The following is a 9777-nucleotide window of genomic DNA, read 5'->3' as shown; positions in this document are numbered from 1 at the left end:
TAGGCGCCTGAGGAAGTAGAGGCGTTGTCGTGCCTTCTTCACAACACTGTCAATGTGTGTGGTCCATGTCAAGTCCTCGGATATGTGGGCTCCGAGGTACTTGAAACTGTTCACTCTCTCAACCGGTGCCCCGTCGATGCTGAGGGGGCTGTAGTCCTTGACCCCCGACCTCCTGAAGTCCACAATCATCTCTTTTGTTTTGCTGACGTTCAGGGAGAGGCAGTTCTCCTGACACCACTGTGACAGGTTCTCTACCTCTTCCAGGTAGGCCCTTTCGTCGTTGGCAGAGATCAGGCCCACCACTACTGTGTCATCAGCAAATTTGATGATGGTGTTGTTGTTCCGCTGTGCTACGCAGTCATGTGTGTACAGGGAGTAGAGGAGGGGGCTCAGAACACAGCCCTGGGGGGCCCCTATGTTGAGCGTGATGGATGAGGAGGTGCAGTTGCCGGCTCTTACCACCTGGGGTCTGCCCGTCAGGAAGTCCAAGACCCACTGGCAGAGGTCATAGTTCAAGCCCAGGTCCCTGAGCTTGGCTATGAGTTTGGAGGGGACTATGGTATTGAATGCTGAGCTGTAGTCGATGAACAGCATTCTCACATAGTTCCCCTGCCTCTTGTCCAGGTGTGATGCTGCTGTGTGCAGCACATGGGCTATGGCGTCCTCCGTGGACCTGTTGGGGCAATATGCAAATTGCAGAGGGTCCAGGTTGATGGGGAGGGAGGAACAGATGTAGCCCTTTACTAGCTTCTCAAAGCACTTCATGGCTATGGAGGTGAGAGCTACAGGGCGGTAGTCGTTGAGGCAAGCGGGCGTAGATTTTTTGGGTACAGGGATGATGGTGGACTTCTTCAGACAGGTGGGGATGACAGCCTGTTCCAAGGACAGGTTGAAGATGTCAGTGAATACCGGGGCCAGTTGGTCGGCACAGACTTTTAGGACGCGGCCGGGGATGCCGTCCGGTCCTGCTGCCTTCCTGATATTCACTTTTTTAAAGATCCGTCTCACCTCATGCTCTGTTACCCTGAACACTGAGTCTCCATCAGCAGACCCCCCCCCCCCATTGCCGTGGTTTGTAGGCTGGTGTTGTTATTCACAGCCTCAAACCTCGCATAGAAGGAATTGAGATAATTTGCTAAGGAGATGTCACTGTTCAGTTTGAGGGGGGTGCCTTTGTAGTCTGTCATTGTTCTGAGGCCCTGCCACATGGCTCTGGAGTCAGCCTGTTCAAACTGAAGTTCAACTTTATCCCTGTAACGCCGTTTTGCCTCTATTACTGCTCTCCTGACGTTGTATCTTGCCATCTTGTGTTCTTCCATGTTGCCTGTCACCAGCCCGGTGTTGTATGCTGATGTGCGCACTTTCAGAGCCTCACGGACGGATTTGTCTACCCAGGGCTTTTGATTTGGGTAGATTTTAATTTTGGTGGAGGGGATTGTTTCTTCTACCAGAGTACAGACATAGTCAATTACCGTTTCGGTGTATTCGTTAATATTGGCTGTGTTATCACGGAATACACTCCAGTCTGTGCATTCAAGCGCAGCTTGGAGTGACTCCTCTGACGTCACGGCCCAACGCTTAACCTCTCGCGAGACCACCGGCGTTCGCTTGAGACTTTGTTTGTACTTTGGCAAAAGAAAGATGGCGGCGTGATCGCTTTTACCGAATGGACTAAGAGCCTGTGACTTGTACCCATTCTTAAATTGCGAGTATACATGGTCTAATATGTTCTCGCCTCTGATGGGACAGGTCACATGCTGATAGAAATTCGGCAACACCTTTTTAAGACGCGCGCTGTAGAGGAGGGGAGGTCTGGGGATATAGGAGGGGAGGTCTGGGGATAGAGGAGGGGAGGTCTGGGGATAGAGGAGGGGAGGTCTGGGGATAGAGGATAGGAGGCCTGGGGATAGAGGAGGGGGGGTCTGGGGATAGAGGAGGGGAGGCCTGGGGATAGAGGATAGGAGGCCTGGGGATAGAGGAGGGGGGGTCTGGGGATAGAGGAGGGGAGGCCTGGGGATAGAGGAGGGGAGGCCTGGGGATAGAGGAGGGGAGGTATGGGGATAGAGGAGGGGAGGTATGGGGATAGAGGAGGGGAGGTATGGGGATAGAGGAGGGGAGGCCTGGGGATAGAGGAGGGGAGGTCTGGGGATAGAGGAGGGGAGGCCTGGGGATCGAGGAGGGGAGGTCTGGGGATAGAGGAGGGGAGGCCTGGGGATAGAGGAGGGGAGGTCTGGGGATAGAGGAGGGGAGGCCTGGGGATAGAGGAGGGGAGGTCTGGGGATAGAGGAGGGGAGGCCTGGGGATCGAGGAGGGGAGGCCTGGGGATAGAGGAGGGGAGGTCTGGGGATAGAGGAGGGGAGGTCTGGGGATAGAGGAGGGGAGGTATGGGGATAGAGGAGGGGAGGTCTGGGGATAGAGGAGGGGAGGTATGGGATAGAGGAGGGGAGGTATGGGGATAGAGGAGGGGGAGACCTGGGGATAGAGGAGGGGAGGTCTGGGGATAGAGGAGGGGGAGACCTGGGGATAGAGGAGGGGAGGCCTGGGGGAGGAAAGTTGTGGCAGGGTGGCCTAGAGGTAACAGATGTTGACCAGTAACCGAAAGGTCACCCGTTCGATCCCCAGCACCGACAGGAGGGTGTATTCCAGCTGTGAGGTGGTGACTGGTAAAGAGTACCACCTTTACCAGTTATCACCCAGGAGTTCAAAACTTTGAATCCCTATCTGATCGGATCAGATTTGGATTTTGGGTAGTTGAAAACCAAAAAACAGGATTAGGATCACTTTGATATCCGATCAGATCAGGAAATCAAATCCAAGCTTTAATCTGGATCAAATCTTGAAAACGGGTAGTTCAAACCGACAACACAGGATTGGGATCAGTTTGATCCCAAAAAACTGGATTATCTTGATCCCACCAGAGGGGTGGATTCCCAGTGGATTACCAGAGCAAAATGTACTATACAATTTATTTAAAAATATGTTTCAATATAAATAAGATGGCAAAGTTTGTTAACTGAAATAATACAAATTATTTTGCCTTCATGGCAAATACATTTTATTAAAAAAAAAATTGTCACATTTGGCCTATTTTGTTTTCAACCAAATGTTGATGACATAAATGTTTATGCTCATAAAGGTATCACAACAAAGATTGTCAATCACAAATGTAATTTAGTTTAAAGAAAAAATATCTTCAACAAAAAAAAAGTCCATCATCTGTCATCACCTTCAGCAAACTGAAACCTTACTTAGAATTCAGCTCCTCAAAGCACACCTGGATGATCAGCTGCCTTTGAATGAATGTTTTTTGTTGTTACCCTAGTGGGAGCATTCTTTTTAATTACAATTCCATTATGATTTTATGTTCTTTATGTATTTATCAATACAATTAGACATTATAGATGTCTCTGCAATGTGGTCTCTTGTCTTCCTTGTATTCCTTTTCATATCCACTAGATGGAGATCAGTAGGATTAAAGCACTGATATTCAGGATCTAGTAATCTTGAAAAGTCTGAATCTGGATCAGGGTGATCCTATCCTGGATGCGTGTACCACTTCCGCAACGGATTTGATTTCCGGGGTTGCCCTGATTGGCCGCGACGGCCACGTGAACGCAGCGGCCCCGCCCCGCGGCAGCCCCAGACGCGGCAAAGTCTGGCTGCTGTGTTTCACTGCCGCTTTCCAACGCCGCAGCAGCATTGTCGCGCCACATCGCCTGAGTGCAGAGCTGTTTAATCACTTGCCCCACTGCGTTACCAGTGGCGCGACGCTGGAGTTCACTTCGCCTTGCTGAATTAAAGAATGAATAAGTTAAAGGTCAACCTTCACGTTGTATTTTTGTTCAATAAACAATGTGGACTAGGCCAACAGTGACTTTCATGAAGAATGGGAAAAAAAAGTATTGAAATTGACCCAGTTTTAGCGTTTTTATCAAACATTTTGTCTGCCCAACACAATCACCACGCACGTGCATATTTTAATCAATGGTTCATAACGTGCGTGTGTAATCGAAATGATCGTCACAACAGGTGCAGGGCACCAGGGGGCTCACCAGGGGGCGCTGAGAGTCACACACAGCTAGTGGCAGGCACTGATATATGCTTGCTACTACTAGCCGAATGAAAATGTATCTGTTTCACCTAACACTATTGCTCCGTGATTATAGCCACCCATCTCTAAAGCCACAACCACGTTACCATATTTGTAATAATGTAAATCATTGTGTCGTTGTACACATATTGTGTTTATAACGTTAGTAGCTAACATAGCTTAGCTTGGTAGCTATTGTGCTAACAAAATATCCCGACATCCGGCTTGCTGGCCGGCATGAACGGCCGACCCAAAATGGTTCTCTCCTCTCTGTACACCCCCGTCCCCACGGGTACCCTGCCGGGGGGCCCATGGACGCGACAATGGTGGCAGCCTGTAGGGTGCTCGAGCCCGTAAAGGCTAGTGGTACACGAACGATAGCTATGAGCTAACAACGGCCGCCGCTGTTGTCGCGTCCACAAGCTCCTCCGCAGGACACCCGCGAGGACGGGGGCACACAAAGAGGAGAGAACCATAGGCTAACGTCAGTGTAGTGGTCCCGACTGTAGGCAGCAGGGACGGCGGAGCTATATAGTCTAACTGTGATGCACCGAGTGGGCCACCATTGAACTAGTACTATGACCCGGACGGGCAAGGCATTTCCTGAAGTGACGTCACGGCCGTGCTAGCTTTTAGATTCGGCTCATTAATATGCACCTGTAGTGACGTCGGCGTTTGATAACCTTTTTTGATTCGCGCGTGCATGTTATTCGTGCGTGGACCTTTTTAACTCTTTCAGAGTGGCATTTCCGGTGTCAAATGGAAAAAAATAAATAATGAAATTATATACCAATGATGTAAACTACCCATAATTGATCAGTAGGGTTTAACCTGGAGGTTGGGCTTTAAACGTGTCAATTCAGCAGTCAAAGTGTACTGTATAAATCTAACTTCATTAGACGGCCGGCGTACGGCTTGTCCATTAACTCTTTCAGTGCCACGCCTGGTTTTCCGTTTTACCGCTTGAATGCCACCATCGGCGCCAATGTTAACGTTAATATCGCCTAATCTATGTTTTAAATTATGGCTATGTGTCTAATCTGCCCATCGCATTATCAAAGACTATTTTCCAGTCAGTGCTGTGAAGACAGATTGTTTTTTTATCGCGTCGTTTCCGTTTCAGAGCAGTTAGAAAAGCCCCCGTTTTGATATAAAAAACAGCTCATTCTGGAGCTCATGAAAATCGTCTTTTAGTGGAATATTCCACAACGTTGATATTCGTCTGCCTTTTTATGAATAGTTTTCAAATAAACGCTAGATGATCAATATTATACGTGCACGCAAGCACATTACGGCCGCGCACTGATAATCGCTCCGTTGATTTCCTCACAGACTTTTACAGTGAAACCGAAAGAAGACATTTCACAAAACAGCTTATAACTTCATCAAACTTACTCCGATTATCCTACCACTGATAACATAGAGTCCTTACCTGACATCAGATGGTATCCAACTGGTATATTCCAATTCCTGATCACCATTCGAAAAAATCGATACGTGTATGGATACAATAGATCTCCATGATCCGCGGGGATCTGAGGCTCCAGAATGAACTGTGGTAACCCCGGCTGGATCAGTGAACTGGAAAATGTGGAGTACCGGATTTTTTTCCCCATTCATTTTCATTGAGTCCATTCCAAAATCACTTATGTCATCTGGGAGACGACAGGGGGCGCTTTTTTCCACAGTGATCACCGGCGCAGCTCGGCTATACTCGGGTAGGCTCGGGTGATGCAATAATTTTTCAGATCGCAAAAAAAAAAAAAAAATAATAATTCCGAGAAATCTCGTGAGTGGCATGCAACCACCTATAAAAAACCCAGAGAAATCTCGTGAGTGGCACTGAAAGAGTTAATGGATATATAATGGATATTTTATTTATCTGCCACCGTGGTGTAATGGTTAATCCTAATACCTTTTATTTTTTTTGCAGTGTAAATGCTTCAATCTGGTGTACTTTGAGAGCTATATAAAGAATGACGCCCTGATACACGCTTGAGGGCATCATTCTTTATATAGCTCTCAAAGTGCGCCAGATTGAAGCATTTACATTGCAAAAAAAAAATTTTTATTTGAAAAAGGGGGGATTCTAACGCGGGTCGTCCACGTGAGAGGTGTTAGGACTAACCATTACACCACGGTGGCAGATAAATAAAATATCCATTATATATCCATTAATGGACAAGCCGTACGTCGGCCGTCTAATGAAGTTAGATTTATACAGTACACTTTGACTGCTGAATTGACACGTTTAACTTATTCATTCTTTAATTCAGCAAGGCGAAGTGAACTCCAGCGTTGCGCCACTGGTAACGCAGTGGGGCAAGTGATTAAACAGCTCTGCACTCAGGCGATGTGGCGCGACAATGCTGCTGCGGCGTTGGAAAGCGGCAGTGAAACACAGCAGCCAGACGTTGCCGCGTCTGGGGCTGCCGCGGGGCGGGGCCGCGGCGTTCACGTGGCCGTCGCGGCCAATCAGGGCAACCCCGGAAATCAAATCCGTTGCGGAAGTGGTACACGCATCCTGGATTGCTTTGAAATACCGGGACAAAATCTGTCCGAGTTGTCTGATCCTGGATCACAAAAAATGGGATTTAAAAATCTGATCGGATCAGATAGGGATTAAAAGTTTTGAACACCTGGGCACATCATATATTATTAGGGATGTCCAATATTATCGGCCTACCGATATTATCGGCCGATATTGGCATACAAATGTGATATCGGAAATGATCAGTATCGGTTTTTCAAAAAAAAAAAAAAAAAAAAACCTTTTACATTTATTTAACCTTTATTTACCCAGGCAAGCAAGTAAGAACAAATTATAATTTTTATTTATTGTCAAAGTATGCATAATGCTGTGTTAATTACATGACAAGAGATATGTAATGTTAATTACCTGAAATTATTCAGTTTTTGGGGGGGGGGGGGGGGGGGGGGGGCCTGCATATAATCGTATCGGTTGATATCGGTATCAGAAATTAAGAGTTGGACAATATCGGTATATCGGTAAAAAAGCCAATATCGAGCATCCCTAATATTACTATGCACATTTGAATCTAATCTATTAATCTACAGTTCACACACCATCTCTGCCCTTGAGCAAGTATCTGCCTTGCGTTACAGTTTCAGGCAGCAAGTTAGAGAAGCTTATGGCTAGAGCTGAGAAATAATCACCTGTTTTTGGTTTTGAATGTTATTTCTGCTAGCGTCGGCTGCTGATTTAAACCCAGTTAGATGGCGCCATGTCTAGAAAAGTTGTGACAATCGGAAGCATCAGCATTGTTTAGTTTTTAGCTGCGAACAGCAGCTCTATAGTTCACTCCATCAGTCAGTTGGTCGGTCGATTGGTCCATAACAATTTCCCCTCTTGCGGCCACAGGTTTCACCCTAGGAGGCTGTAGTGAGGTCTGTGTAGTGAGGTCTGTGTGTGTCTGTGTAGTGAGGTCTGTGTGTGTCTGTGTAGTGAGGTCTGTGTGTGTCTGTGTAGTGAGGTCTGTGTGTGTCTGTGTAGTGAGGTCTGTGTGTGTCCATGGAGGTGAAGTGTGTCTGTGTAGTGAGGTCTGTGTGTGTCCATGGAGGTGAAGTGTGGATGTGTAGTGAGGTCTGTGTGTGTCCATGGAGGTGAAGTGTGTCTGTGTAGTGAGGTCTGTGTGTGTCCATGGGGGTGAAGTGTGTCTGTGTAGTGAGGTCTGTGTGTGTCCATGGAGGTGAAGTGTGTCTGTGTAGTGAGGTCTGTGTGTCCATGGAGGTGAAGTGTGGATGTGTAGTGAGGTCTGTGTGTGTCCATGGAGGTGAAGTGTGTTTGTAGTGAGGTCTGTGTGTGTCCATGGAGGTGAAGTGTGTTTGTAGTGAGGTCTGTGTGTGTCCATGGAGGTGAAGTGTGTTTGTAGTGAGGTCTGTGTGTGTCTGTGTAGTGAGGTCTGTGTGTGTCCATGGAGGTGAAGTGTGTTTGTAGTGAGGTCTGTGTGTGTCCATGGAGGTGAAGTGTGTTTGTAGTGAGGTCTGTGTGTGTCCATGGAGGTGAAGTGTGTCTGTGTAGTGAGGTCTGTGTGTGTCTGTGTAGTGAGGTCTGTGTGTCTGTGTGTAGTGAGGTCTGTGTGTGTCTGTGTAGTGAGGTCTGTGTGTCTGTGTGTAGTGAGGTCTGTGTAGTGAGGTCTGTGTGTCTGTGTGTAGTGAGGTCTGTGTGTGTCCGTGTAGTGAGGTCTGTGTGTGTCCATGTAGTGAGGTCTGTGTGTGTCCATGTAGTGAGGTCTGTGTGTGTCCATGTAGTGAGGTCTGTGTGTGTCCATGCCAGTTTGGTGAAAGGGGGCGTGGCAACTGGAGTGGACTTTCGCAAGAAGGTTGCAGCTTTTGTGAATTTGAGCTTGTTCAATTTAAGTTCAAGTTGACTTTATTTGCCACGTTCAGTAGACTGAATTGGAATTATAATATACAGAGCTTAAAAACAGAGGATGAGCATAAACAAACCAAGACGGACGTATTACAAGGATACATGTAAGCCGACACAGACGTTACTACAAATAAACATACTGTAGACAATTTCAGAGAGCAGCAAACAACAACAACACCAACATCAGCAACAACATAGCAGCAGAGCAACAAAAGCTTTGTGTGTGCCAAATCAAGCATAAAATAAAAATAGTATAAAAAGAGAGTGGGTGAAGTGCATTAATATTGGTTAAATACTAAGTATTATTTAGACTGCGCACTGCGTGGGAACAAAGCTGGCCCTCAGCTGGCCCACAATCATCAAATTTGCTGATGACACAGTAGTGGTGGGCCTGATCTCTGCCAACGATGAGAGGGCCAACCTGGAAGAGGTAGAGAATCTGTCACAGTGGTGTCAGGAGAACTGCCTCTCCCTGAACGTCAGCAAAACAAAAGAGATGATTGTGGACTTCAGGAGGTCGGGGGTCAAGGACTACAGCCCCCTCAGCATCGACGGGGCACCGGTTGAGAGAGTGAACAGTTTCAAGTACCTCAGAGCCCACATATCCGAGGACTTGACATGGACCACACACATTGACAGTGTTGTGAAGAAGGCACGACAACGCCTCTACTTCCTCAGGCGCCTAAGGAAGTTCCAAGTCAGTCAGAAGATCCTTAGGAACTTCTACTCATGTACAATAGAGAGCATCCTGACTGGCAACATCACCTCCTGGTTTGGGAATAGCACTGCACAAGACCGTAGCAGACTACAAAGAGTGACACGTTCAGCCGAACGCACAATTGGCAATTGGCTTCCCACCCTCCAGAACATTTACAACAAGCGGTGCAGGGGGAAGGCTAAGAGAATCATCAAGGACTCCAGCCACCCGAACAACTGCCTCTTTGAACTGCTGCGGTCAGGCAAGCGATACCGGAGTCTTAAGGCGAGCACAGAAAGACTCAGAAGAAGCTTCTATCCCCAGGCCATCAGGCTGCTCAACGAACAATAAACACTATGCAACAACCATCAAATGCACACAGCACACACATCCACACGCACACACTCACTTTAAACAAACAACTCACTGCAGCACCCACTTTACACACTTTAGAACACCTAAACACACTTTACACTTTATATTTATTGGTAAAGGATTTGCACTACAACTCGTACACCTTACTGTAAATTGTACCTAAATTGTACCTCATCCCATTTCTGCTCTGCACTATATAGTATTGTATATTAGTACATTGCA

The 9777-nt window shown here is 47.2% G+C and overlaps 1 protein-coding gene across 1 annotated transcript in view; it reads left to right on the top strand.

Annotated features, from left to right (window-relative positions):
• veph1 (ventricular zone expressed PH domain-containing 1) overlaps nt 1–9777 on the top strand; it is a gene marked incomplete at its 5' end in the record, with an annotated part of 371113 nt that overhangs the window by 217824 nt on the left and 143512 nt on the right.

The sequence above is a fragment of the Notolepis coatsorum genome (assembly GCF_963971535.1).
Source record: "Notolepis coatsorum genome assembly, chromosome: 1".
NCBI lineage: Eukaryota > Metazoa > Chordata > Actinopteri > Aulopiformes > Paralepididae > Notolepis > Notolepis coatsorum.
The sequence above is the reverse complement of the archived record's forward strand: the minus strand, read 5'-3'. Positions and strand labels throughout refer to the sequence as shown.